This window comes from Mustela nivalis (genome assembly GCF_964662115.1).
Source record: "Mustela nivalis genome assembly, chromosome: 16".
Lineage (NCBI taxonomy): Eukaryota > Metazoa > Chordata > Mammalia > Carnivora > Mustelidae > Mustela > Mustela nivalis.
In genome coordinates this window covers 5564354-5577955 of record NC_139035.1, presented here as the reverse complement: position 1 = coordinate 5577955, position 13602 = coordinate 5564354, and the positions used below count along the sequence as shown (strand labels likewise).

Genomic DNA, 13602 nt, shown 5'->3' with positions numbered 1-13602 from the left:
CCTCTGGCCCTCTCCCGTCTCCTCCAACTCTATTTCAAATAAATAAATAAATTTTTTTAAAAGATTTTATTTATTTATTTGACAGGCAGAGATCACAAGTAGGTGGAGAGGCAGGCAGAGAGAGAGAGGAGGAAGCAGGCTCCCCACTGAGCAGAGAGCCTGATGTGGGGCCCGATCCCAGGACCCTGGGATCATGACCCGAGCCGAAGGCAGAGGCCTTAACCCACTGAGCCACCCAGGCGCCCCAATAAATTTTTTTTTAAAATGAGGCTACTAGAACCTTTAAAATTACATATCCAGCTCATGTGATATTTATTTTGGACAGGGTTGCTATAGACAGTTGGGAACCATTGAGAGTTTTTGAGAGAGAAAAGAACGTGATTGAGTTGGGGTTTTATAATTACAAGGGGGTAAGGATGGCTTCGTGGGAGAGAGTTCAGCCAGGAGTAAGGTGAATGACCAGTTAGAAGACTATCACTATAGTTCCCTTAAGAGCCAGTAAGTACCTAAATAAGGAAGTAGCAATGGAAGTGGGGGGCTATATTGAAAATATATTTAGGAAAGAAAGTTAGCACAGCTTAGTAACGGCTCTAGGGGTGTGTTGTGCAATAAAGAATTTAACTTTTGCTCCTGGTTCCTGGGGGGTAACCTCAAAACTCTGGGAATTTCCCAAGTGATAGGAGTGTCTTTGTTATTCATGATGCACCCCTGGACCACACCTGAGTTACACTAATGAGGTGACTCATGGTGGGCCCCTAGGTAGTCTCGGGATGGGGACTGGCCATGCCAGAAAGACCAGTCATATGAGTGGGGGGTTGGGGCTTTGAGCTAAGTGATACCAGCCAGACCCCCTACCTTGGGGGCTAGAGATGGAGGTCAGTCATGTGGACAGTGATTCAAGCAATCATGCCTGTACAATAAAACCCTCATAAAGAACTCTGGACACTGAGGCCTGACTGAACTCCCGCACATGGATGGGCTGGAAGGGTGTTGTGTCCTGAAGACACAGAGATTTCATGTTTGGGACCCTCCCAGACCTTGTACTGTGGTCTCCTTGGGGGACTTGTCCTGATCTGTATCCTATATGATAAACCATAATCAGAAGTATAACCCTTCCCTGAGTTCGGTGAGTCATTCTAGTGAATTATCAAACCAGAAGGGGTTATGGAAAACCCCTTAATTTTTAGCCAGTTGTGGTTGGCATCAGAAAGTGAGAGCAGTCCTGGGGGAGGATGGGCCTCAGCCCGTGGAAGTTAACCGAACTCTGTCCAGCTCGTGTCGGGGCTGCATCGCAGGGTGAGGGAGAACCGGTCGAGGACGGCTCCACAGCTTCTGACTGAAACATGCGGGGAGCTCAGTAGAGATGCGGGTCTGGGTCAGAGCCGGGGAGGACAGGAGGAACCCTATTCCTGTCAACTTTGAGGAGTCCCTTGACTTCAGGGTTGAGATGTCTAGGAAGCGACACCGTTGGAGTTTGGGAGAGAATCTGGGCCACCGAAGAAGGTTCCGGAGTGCCCCATATGCAGGATATTGAATTAGGAATTTTTCTGCCTCTAAAGCCCTTGCTCCTTCCATCTGCTGCCCCCCGGCTAGACAGATCTTCTGTGCCTTTGCCTTTTCTACCAAACTCCACCCAAGGGACTCCTCCCTCTTCACGCTCTTCCTACTCTGGCCCGAGGTGATCCCTAAAACTCTCTTCCCACCCAACTATGGAGCCGATGCTCTGGCCAGGGTAGCTAAGCAGGTGGCTCGAAGCGCATCCGCACACCCGGCGAGCCGGCCTGCTGTTCACTTCTGCCCTCCCCGGTTTCCATCTGAGAACCTGCTCCGTGACTCTTGCCCTTTCCACCTTGTCCCCTGGATGGGGAGGGCACAACTTGGAACCTTTGCAAGGTGGTTCGTCTTATCTCTTGTACGTTATATAACACGGCGAGATAGTTCGTTATTTTAAATACTTAAAAGTACTCTCTACACCCAACATGGGGCTCGAACTCATAATCCTGAAATGAAGAGTCACACGCTCCATCGACTGAGCCAGCCAGGCACCCCCAGAATCTGAATTTTTAACAAGAGCACTAGGTGATTCGAATGCACAGTAAAGTTTGAGAAGCACTGCTCAGAGAACATCGGGTAGTTTCGTGAAACACTGTTACGATGCCAGGGAAATTAAACTTCAGTCCTATTGTACACACTGGGTGCATGGTGGGGATTCTCCATGTCCTGGTGAGCATTTCTAATGAGCTGGTGGAGAGAAGAGTCTCCCTCTGGCTCAAGCACCTTCTCCCACCTCAGAACTGGAGAAGAATCTCGAGAGAGGGACCTTCGCTCAGCACAATGGTGTGGAGATAGGCTGTGCATTCAGGGTGGCCCCCGAGCAAAGTGAACCCAGTTTCTTGATGCTTTGATTTCTTGGAATGGAGTTTGGGGAAGAAATGTGGTCCATGAGCAACAAGACCCACCCATCACTACCTGAACATCAGGACTGTTTTGGAGCCCAGTGCATTCCTTCTTTTAATGGCTTAAGGAAACACCTTTGCCTGGATTCAGAATTCAGATTTTCTTTCTTTGGGTTTCAGCTCTTAATGGTTTTGCCTGGGATTTCGATGTGTACCTTCTTTCGAATTAAGTGCCTTCAGACTTGGGTGTTAATGGTTTGGTTTGCTACTTGGAGCTGTAATTATCCCATGACTCTGGGGAACCAGGAGCTCATGGAAAGTGCGCTGATTAAGAAGCATGGGTTATAGCTCCTTGCTGTGCCCCTATATTAATTTCCTGGGGCTGCACTGATAATAACTCACCACAATTTCAAGACTTAAAGCAACAGAAATTTGTTCTCCCCCAGTTGCAGAGGATAGAAGTTGGAAATCAGTCTGTCTGCAGGATGTGCTCCCTCCGAAAATTCTAGAGAAGAACGCTTCCTTGACTCTTCCATATCTGGTGGCCCCCGCTGTTCCTTGACTTTAGGCTATGGAACTCCAGTCTCTGCCTCTTGTCTTCAGGTGGCCTCCTCTGTCTCTCTGTATCTTCCCTTCTATCTCTTATAAGGACATTTGTCATTGGATTTGGGTCCACCAGAGTCCAGGATGATCTCATCTTGAGATCTTTAACTTCATCGTGGCTTCAAAGATTTTTTTTCCCCAAATAGAGTTACATTCACAGATTCTTGTGGTTAGGACATAGACAGATTCTGGAAGAGCCTTCCGTCCATACACTACAGACCCTAGCAAGCTGTGGCTCTGGACAGGACTGCTAAAGCTCAGGTGTCCCATCTATGAGATCTCTTTAACTGGAGTGCTGATATTTGGTGACCCCCAGAGTCGTTTACCTGAGAGCTCTGTCCCTGGGCAGAACAGGACAAATGACGAAAACACTCTCGAGTACTTCTATATTTTAAGGTTATCTTTTAAAATCTTTTAATCCTATGGTTTTCTGTTTTTACATTGATTAAGTAAGCAAATATTTGACCGGGGCACCATCCTCAGCAAGGTGTTGGAATGCAGTGATGAACAAAATAGTGAGATTCCTGCACTCACAGAACTTGCATTCCATTAAGCTCCTGTTTGATGCTACTGGAGAAGAGAGGCGATAAAGAAGTAACACATTCTCAAGCTAATGAGACAGCACCATGTGCCATCAAGGAAGTAGGGTGATGGAGAGAGGTACCATACAGGCTGACCAGGAGGTCTGGTCTCTGGCTCGGGGAAGACCATGGTCTTCCATTGTTCTGTGCCACTGAGAACCACCCCCTCCCCCCACCTCCCCACCCCTCCCCATCCCCGAGTGCTGTGCGTGTGGTCCAAGTCAAACAGGTCCATTAAAGACCATCTTGCACTACGCCATGTGTAAAAGAAATCCAAACATGGTTCCAAATCACTTTAAAAATAATAAGCACTGGGTGTTATATTCAACTGATCGATCATTGAACTCTACCTCGGAAGCCCACAATACACTGTATCAACTAATTGAACGTAAATTAAGTTCAATTTAATTTAAAAATTGTCAGAGGAAAAAAAATGTAGATCTTCACTCTAGGTTTTCTGGAGGTCACAATACAGATGTTTAGATGAAAAATTTGCAGGAAGAAAACTCAAACATTCTCATGTGTTGCAGCCAAGTCCCACACACCTGCCAGCCTCGGCTTCTCCTCTCTCTGTCACTGTCCTTTCATACCCTCCACCCCAGGGCTGCCTCACGAGGACCCCTTCAAAAAGCCTGACCTGTCCACGTCTGCCCCTTTCCCACGGCCCGCTGGTGCGCGTGTTTCCCTCTGATTCTCCTCCCGCAACAAGCACCCTGCTCTGTACAAGTGCGGCCTCTCATCCCACTGCGAATCCCTTTAGATGGCCCCGGAGAGAAAACGCATGCGATATTTACAGGGACTCGGTAGGCTGGTCCCAACATTGCCTCACGTTTATTTCATTCTTACTATGTGCCATGGCCTGTGCTACTCTGTGAAGCAGGTAGTGTTCTTATCCTCATTCAAAAATGGGGAAACCGAGGCTCAAAAAGGCCCTAGACCCTGTCTAAATTCACAGAGCTGTAAAGTGCAAAGAGAGGATTTGCACGGGAGAAGCGTGACTGGGGGCTCCGGTGAACTCACTGGGACAGGTGAGGCCATGAGCGTCTCGGGGAAAAGCAGGAAGGACTGGCCCTTGGCTTTGGGAGCCGTATGGGTAAAGCTAAGTGACCCGTACTCTGTGTTCAAACTCCCAGTTGATTCCTGAGGTTAAATATAGAAGTTGCTTTGTTTTCTATTTCCCTTCCTTCTTTGTTCACCTGTCAACTCTCATTTTTGGAATTCAATATGCCAACGTCTTCCTGAAGAAATACAAAATGAGAGCTGGCGATACCTACAGGGGATTCAGCATCAGAACTGAAGCTCTGGTAGCTTCCTAGCTTCGCCGGGTTCCTTTGGTGACTTCCATCCCTAGGAGTAGGAGCTGACGGCTTGGGGAGCACTCTGGGGTTAAAGAGTGTTCAGACTGTGTGTCCAATGCAAACTAACTGGGGGAAGGGGGTGCCAAAGGCTTCATGTTCCCTGAGTTTGTTAGGTTCTTGGCAGCAGTACCTATGATAGGGAATAAACCGTGCTCTCTTCTTCTTGGGGAGAAACAGCTGACCCCAACCCATATCAGTGGGGCAATCATTGTTGCCCCAGGATTATCACAAAGTTTAGCTAAGACCTACTCCTGACTATCCCCCTCCATAGTCAACTGAGAACAGTTTTTGGACAAGGTTCTTATTCATAGAATGATGACCAAGAAAGCAGCCCACCCAGTTGGGCCTCCCTGGAGAGCCGGTGTGGCTTATAATACTGCCTTACTCTTGCCAGTTCTCTCCCCACAGCCCCCGCATCTGGACTCGGGCTCCTTTGGCCTCTATGGCACAATCCCGATTTGTTTTTTATAGTCAAGGCCTGGTATCTGGAAACATTACAGGCCTGACTTACAAAAGAAAGACAGTTTTAGAATCCTTTGTGATCATTCTCCAGACCAAAAGACTGGCTTCCTGTGACCCAGAAACCAGGGCCAAAGGGGTTTTTCTTTTGCTGCCTTCTGCCCGGCTCCCCTACAGGGCAACACGGACCCAATCCGTGTTTGCGTCACCATAATAAAGTCACTGATCCTCACGTGACATCATTCACACAGCCGTGTTGTCCTGTGGGTCCTTTTGATATTCGAAGGGGATCTTCCTCTTGGTGCCAGAGAGACTTCAGCTCTAGTCTTCTTTCTTCTCATGGATGCAAAGATCTCTTCTCCCTTAGGCTAAGGCTGCACAGCTCTCTTTCCCCCACTTCACAGATCGGGAGAAAGCTGAAGGGCATGACCCTAACCTCCTGTCCTTCCCAAGAGAACTTGGTCCCTGCCCTTTCCTCACCGTGACATCCACTACCCCCCCCTCCTCTCAGGCAGCAGGCATGACTCAGAGGACAGTGACTCCAACTCTAGCACTTTCTCATTCGAGCCATTCAGAGCATGGCAGACTAAGATGACGATTCAGGCCAGCAGAAAGGGCTTGTATTAAGTCCTAGAAGGAATGGCTTCTTCTTTTCATTTCCTGTGGGGTGTGAGCAGAAAAATGCATTGTCCCAGTTGCTGGCCAAAGAAGGAATCAGCTTTAGGATGAAGCTTCAACTTGGATAGCAAAGAACAGAGTTAGAAAGAGATCATCAAGGGGCACCTGGGTGGCTCAGTGGGTTAAAGCCTCTGCCTTCAGCTCAGGCCATGATCCCAGGGTTCTGGGATCGAGCCCCATATTGGGCTCTCTGCTCAGCGAGGAGCCTCCTTCCCCCCACTCTCTGGCTGCCTCTCTACCTACTTGTGATCTCTCTCTGTCAAATAAATAATTTTTTTTCTTTTTTTAAAGAAAGAGATCATTAGTAACATGAATTTGCGCCATGGAAACAGCCAGTTATTGTGACCTGTTCTACATTTTGTTGACTAGTGAACATGCTCGTCGTTTTTACTAGTGTGTGTCAAGATTTCTGGTTTTGTTGTTGTTGTTCTGTTGTTTGGGTTATGGGTTTGTTGGTTTGTTAGTTTGTTTCCTTGTGAAAAGGTCTTACTCTGCCCCGTACTTCGGTCTTGTCCCACCTCAGGAAGTCTGTCACTGTCTCAAATCAGTTATTCAAGTCAGAGCCCCAGGAATCAGATCTGTTTTTACTTCTCCTGCATCATCTCCAGAACTTAATCGTCAGAAAGCCTATTAATTCTAACCTCCAACGTGTCTTCATCCTCCACTCTGTACCTTCGTCTCCATTGCCAACATCTTATTCCGTTGTCTCGCACGTAGCATCTGCAGTAGGCTTCTACCGGGTTTCCCTTCTCACTGGCTGGCCTTCCGATAATCCGTCATCCAGGCAGAGCTCAGCATGATCTTCTTCTTAAAGCATAGGTCATGTTATTCATCTGAAAACTTTCTAGTGCTTTCTCCCTTAGAAGAAAATCCAAGTATCTCATAATTATAGGAAAGACGATGCCAGTCTAATAAAAATCTCAAATAAAAGTTCATTTCTCTTTCACACAACAGACAGTCCTGCCCCGTGAGGCTGTTTGGAGAACCAGTTCCCTTCCAACTTCTCACTCCCCCTTCCACAGGCTCGAGTTCTGTCTTTGTTCGCAAGGTCGGTCCCTCCAGGGACAGGGAAAGAGAGGAAGTCAAAGCCGAGCACTTCCCCTTCGACCGAGTGAGGCGGGTGTCGTGCCCATCGCCTGCCTCTCTTCGTATTCCACGGGCAATGACTTTGGTGGTATGGCTGCACCTCACCCCAGAGAAGTCCGGGAAGCTTCGTGTCTGGCTAAGTGCTCCCGTAAAACCCTTTTGCCAAGGAAGACAAGGGAGAAGATGTGGGGAGGGTGACCAGCCGTGCGCTGTGCTTGGTGTGGCCTTCAGGGCTTGGATGGCTTGGCCCCCGCAGCTCCTGAAACAGCCCTCCTGCCTCTCTCCTAGTTCACTGAGGACGAGCTGCGGTGCCTTCCTTTCTGCTCCTCAAACATCCTGAAGTCATTCCTGCCTTAAACCCTTTGTACTCGCTCACTCGCTCTCCCTCAGCCTGGAACCTTCCGGCGATCCTCACAGCTGGGCTCCCTCTGAATCCCCGGGGAGCGGCGGGGAGCCTCTTCCTCTGAGAGACCCTCCTTCTCTAGCCGCCCTTCCAGAACCGTCTTCGCCGTCAGTGGCTCTAACTCTGCTGCGTTTTCTTCACAACGCGTGAGATCATTTACTTGTTTTCATACTGGCTGTCCCCCTCCCTGGACGTCTCACTGGGATTCTGTGAAGTTAGGAGCTTTGTTTCTCTTGTTCTTGTTTACTGAGGTTACAACCTCAGTGCCAAGAATACTGTAGAGACATGGTAGGTGCCCAAATAATCCTTTTAAAAGTAACTTGCAGGGTGCCTGGGTGGCTCCGTCGGTTAAGTGTCTGCCTTTGGCTCAGGTTGTGGTCCCGGGGTCCCTCACTGGGCTCCCCACTCAGCAGAGAGACTGGTTCTCCCTCCCGCTCCGCCCCACCCGTAGTGCTCTATCAAGCGCTCTCTCTTTCTCACTCTCTCAGATAAATGAATAAGATCTTTTTTTAAAAAAGTAGATTGAATGAAAAGATTCTAAGCAATATCTCCCCATCTCATCTCTGTGCAATTACCTTTCAGATCAACAGTTAAGACTGCATTTTTCCCTTCTAATTTTATTTTGTCAGATTTGGCGCACTTGCCTGCATCTATAGATCCCTCTTGGGATTCGATTCTGGACCTGCGCACTCCCTGGCCTAGGATCAGGACCTGCGGGTCCTGCCAGCCTCCCGTGCAAGTTACCGTCGGCCTCTCTCGCTGTGTTAATGGGCACTCACCATTCCCAGGGGCTTTGTGTTTCCTTCTCATTTCATCTCCCGCTTGAATATGCGTCCCCACAGTCTCCACACTGGTTTACAAGGAGGGATTGTGTGTCTTGAGGGGTGATGAACCAGGATTCAAGAGATCTGAGTGCCAGCCCCAGTGCCGCTTTGCCAGAGTCTTCTTGGGGTCTTCATGTTCACATATGTAAAATAGAGGGGAAATGCCTTCTCTGCTTGCCTCACAAAAGTGTTACAAGGATCAGATAACAGCATATATAAACATGCCATGGAATGGTCCCAGGTTCTACTGAAATGGACGGTAGCCCTCCAGGACACCGGGCCAGATGACAGGAGTCAGGGAGATACTGTGCAATGTGGGAGACTGTTGGGGGGCCTGTGTCCAAAATCACCAGCTCCCCCCACCTTATTTCTGTACACAGTAGGGTGTCTTGGCCTTTTTCCTCCAGTCTTTGTGTCAAGCTGGAGACATCCCCTCAGAGAAGACATCAGAAAAATCCCTTTGTGCAAGATGACGAAAGAATGGCCTTGATAAAAAGGGAGCCAGCGTACCCCAGGGCCTTATCTGCACATGTTGAAGTTTCTCCAAAATTGCCAAAGAGGATTTCACTCATAACTACAACAACAACAACAAATCCTTAGAATCTTCTTTTCATGTGTTCCTCAAGAGCTCAAAGAAATGACGGTTATACCCCAGATCTGTGTGTGTTTAACTCTCCAAATCCTTGAGCGCATCCTGACCATCATCCTGTGCGCCCTTCTCTCCGGCGCTCCGATCCTTCCGTGTGAACCAGTGAAGCCGGGCCTGGGTGCCCTGCGTTCTTCCCTCACTGTTACCTTGTCGGATACTGGAGGTCGCAGGCCCTGAGCTGGCTGTTGACGAACGGGTGCATGCTGCAAGAGAAGGAGGCTGAAGTGTGCTCGAAACACTGGTGCTTCCTACCTGTTACATGGGTCTGTCGCCTTTTAGACGAAAAGAAACTGAGGCCCAGACACAGCGGTGAGGAAGGGGACAGACACCGGGAGTACAGCAGGCACAAAGTTTGAGGGTTTTTTCAGTTGCTCATGCTTCATCCTCCCCAGGACCGGGAGAAGATGTCCTCCAAGCACCCCAGTTGTCTAATCCCCATGTCTCTGTCTTGTAGACATAGCTTCTACTCTTGTGTGGTTCTCTTGAGCTTGGGCACAGTAATCCCTAATCTAGCCATTGGTGAAAACTGCGCAAATAGCTCATCTGTGGGCCAGGTGCCTCCTTCGTGCCTCACCTGCGGCCTCTTCAGTAACATCCAGGGATAGGAATCCTCAGCTGAACTGAGCGCCGAGGCTAGCAGCCAGCACAGGGCACCTCGGGTGTTCCTATACCCCCAAATCTTCGGCCTCTCACCCATGGCTTATAAGTGAACACAGTCCCCATCTCCTGCTCTCCAACCCCTCTAGCTTGTATGTCATTGTGAAAGAGAGCAGGGGTTTTTGTTTTGTTTTGCTTTGTTTTTTTGTTTGTTTGTTTTGTAAATCTTTTGAAGTTTTCCAAGCTCTGCTCTAGCATACAGCAAAGACGAAAGCCCTAAAGTCACTGAGATCATTTGTCCAGGCTGAGAGGTGACCCGGATGTGTAAGGGTCTGGGCACTTCAGCCACATGGCAGTGACTAGCCTCTAGCCCTCCCGAGGTCAGAGCTTTCAGAACATCAGAAATGATCGTGCTCTGGTTTAGGGGAGCGAACACTGGGCAGCCTACGAGGTGCCATACGCCATAGTGATCTGAAGTCACAGAACAGGTGCAAAGCACTTGCATTGCTGTGGGTGGACAGACGCAGAAAGAGACCATAGTGGAATACTGTGTTGATGTGGTGACAGGCTGAATAGTGCTGGGGGGAGGTGAAACGAGCACTCTTAGCTCAGCGTGGTGAGAGCAGGGCTTCCTAGAGGACCTGACACCCAAACTGAACCCTAAAGCGTGCATACGAGAATGTACAGGGAGAAGGCAGCATTCTGCCATGCAGGCACAGAGGTGCAAAACCACATGGTGTGTTCCGATGCGAGCAACGGTTCTGCATCCGCAGAAGCAGAACCCGGCCCTGGAGCTGCTGCGGCAGGAAGCGGCGGCGGATCACAGAAAACCTTATATAGGTTCTCGGGCAGTTGGTTTTGTGTCCTAAAGACCATGGGGAGCCAGAAACGTTTTCAGCAGGGAGGGACAGGGTCAGACTTTATTAGTCTTGCCACGCATCTTAATTTTGAATGAACTCTTTGTTATTTGAGTTTTCTGCTTAGGAAACATTCGCCCATACGGAATTTCGTAACTCAGGGTCATTACCAAGATGTGATGTGGCTTTTGCGCTTGCCGTCTTGAATGAACTGTGCGCTGCTAGTTTTGGGGTTTTTTTGCTTTGTTTTGTTCTGTTGTGCCAGGATCCAGGGGCCCAGGAACACATCTGTTCGTGGCACACAGCCCGGGGCCCCATTCTTCGGGTGCCAGGCACCTTCTACTTCAAGGCTGAGATGAGTAGCACCCTCTTCCACCGTGCAGTTCTTACACTAAGGGTCTTTAGGTAGATTTTTTTTTTCCTTTCTCAAATTGTGAGGAGTATTGGGCAGCTTTATCAAAAATGCTGGTCTCCTAAAGTCAAGAATTTAAAACATTTTATTTAGTCCTGAATTTCTCTGGGAGATAAAAATGTGCTGATAATTTTCTTGGAATGAGAGATATGTTTGCTGTGATAAAGAGTTGTTTGCTAATTCTTGAAACGTTTTCTTTCTGAAGCTCTGAAAGTGAACACAAAAGCCCTCAAATGGCTGGAGAAGAAGTTTCCTTTTCAAAATTCCCCATGAACAGTTCTGAGTGACCAGGGTTTAAATCCTTATGAAAATCCACCTTTATTTAATAGAGTTATTTAAATCTGAAGAGTATTGGGAAAATGAGGACTCCCCAGGTGCTCGTGAGGAAAACTTGTACGCGGTGCTCACTTCTCTTGAGGGAAGAACGCTTAATAAATAGATTTTCTCCTCCAGAATCTGCTGAGACATATCTGTCCAGAAGCACTTTAAAAGATGCTCAACATCACTTGGCATCAGGTAAATTCAAATTAAAACCAGTGAGATATCAAATCACACCAGTCAGAATGGCTAGAATCAAAAACACAGGAAATAACAAGTGCTGGCGAGGATGCGGAGGAAACGGAGCCCTCCTACCCTGCTGGTGGGGGATGCAAGCTGCTGCAGCCACCGGAGAACAGCACGGAGGCTCCTCAAAAAGTTGAAAATAGAGCTACCCCAGGACCCAGCAACCGCACTACTGGGTATTTATTTCAAAGATACAAACAGAGATTCTAAGGGGTACCTGTACCCCCATGTTTGTAGCAGCAATGTCCACAGTAGCCAAACCATGGAAGGAGCCCAGATGTGCATACAGCCATCAGAAGATGGTTGAGAAAGAAGATGCGAGATGTGTGTGTGTGTGTGTGTGTGTGTGTGTGTATATACACACAGATATATATAAAATAGAATATTACTCAGCCATCCAAAAGAATAAAATCATGCCATTTCAAGGGAAGCAAGGGAAAAAAATGAACTATTGGGATTTCATCAAGATCAAAAGCTTTTGCACAGCAAAGGAAACAGTTAACAAAATCAAAAGACAAGTGACAGAATGGGAGAAGATATTTGCAAACGACATATCAGATAAAGGACTAGTGTCCAGAATCTATAAAGAACTTAGCAAACTCAACACCCAAAGAACAAATAATCCAATCAAGAAATGGGCAGAGGACATGAACAGACATTTCTGCAAAGAAGACATCCAGATGGCCAACAGACACATGAAAAAGTGCTCCATATCACTCGGCATCAGGGAAATACAAATCAAAACCACAATGAGATATCACCTCACACCAGTCAGAATGGCTAAAATCAACAAGTCAGGAAATGACAGATGCTGGCGAGGATGCGGAGAAAGGGGAATCCTCCTACACTGTTGGTGGGAATGCAAGCTGGTGCAGCCACTCTGGAAAACAGCATGGAGGTTCCTCAAAATGTTGAAAATAGAACTGCCCTATGACCCAGCAATTGCACTATTGGGTATTTACCCTAAAGATACAAATGTAGTGATCCAAAGGGGCACATGCACCCGAATGTTTATAGCAGCAATGTCCACAATAGCCAAACTATGGAAAGAACCTAGATGTCCATCAACAGATGAATGGATCACGAAGATGTGGTATATATACACAATGGAATACTATGCAGCCATCAAAAGAAATGAAATCTTGCCATTTGCAACAACATGGATGGAACTAGAGCGTATCATGCTTAGCGAAATAAGTCAAGCAGAGAAAGACAACTATCATATGATCTCCCTGATATGAGGAAGTGGTGATGCAACATGGAGGCTTAAGTGGGTAGGAGAAGAATAAATGAAACAAGATGGGATTGGGAGGGAGACAAACCATAAGTGACTCTTAATCTCACAAAACAAACTGAGGGTTGCTGGGGGGAGGGGGTTTGGGAGAAGGGGGTGGGATTATGGACATTGGGGAGGGTATGTGCTTTGGTGAGTGCTGTGAAGTGTGTAAACCTGGTGATTCACAGACCTGTACCCCTGGGGATAAAAATATATGTTTATAAAAAATAAAAAATTAAAAAAAAATCATGCCATTTGCCATGACGTGGACAGAACTAGAGGGCATTATGCTAAGCAAAATAAGCCAATCAGAAAAAGACAAATACATGATTTCACTCATCTGTGGAATTTAAGAAACCAAACAGATGACCATAAAGGAAGGAAAGGAAAAGTAAAATAAGACGAAAAATGAGAGGGAGGTAAACCATAAGAAATTCTTAGGGAACAAACTGAGGGTTGCTGGAGGGGGGTTGGGGGGGAATAGGGTGATTGGGGGATGGGCATTAAGGGGGGCACTTGATGCGATGGGCACTGGGTTTTATATACAATTGATGAATCACTAAATTCTACCCCTGAAACTAACAATACACTGTATGTTAACTAAATTTAATTTACGTGAAAGAAAAGGATCTTTTTTGATTTATTAGTGGATACCTGTTGTTACTGTGTTTTGCCTGCACAACATTGCATATCCCACTCCTATTAGTATCCCCCTCTCTCCTTTGGAGAAATGTTCTCCCACTCTCTAGTCCTTCAAAGAATCTCACCTTCCTGGTCATAAGTGGACTTGCCATCTTCCTGGCCCCAATGATTCGGTCAAAGATGGGCACAGGACTCCCTATGGGTCCGTCATAGCCTT

General features: G+C 47.5%; 1 protein-coding gene across 7 annotated transcripts in view; it reads left to right on the top strand.

Annotated features, from left to right (window-relative positions):
* Positions 1-13602, top strand: part of LOC309849814 (uncharacterized protein) — a 34840-nt gene that overhangs the window by 15475 nt on the left and 5763 nt on the right. The window contains exons 5-6 of one of the 7 annotated variants that reach the window (XR_014303916.1): positions 7098-7249; positions 7450-7710. The exons of 4 other annotated variants lie outside the window; for them this stretch is intronic. The gene's annotated coding sequence lies outside the window, so the exon portion shown is untranslated. Of the gene's footprint in view, positions 1-7097; positions 7711-8193; positions 11085-13602 lie in introns of those variants that run through there. 2 more of the 7 variants (XR_014303918.1, XR_014303917.1) reach the window with 2 other exon arrangements.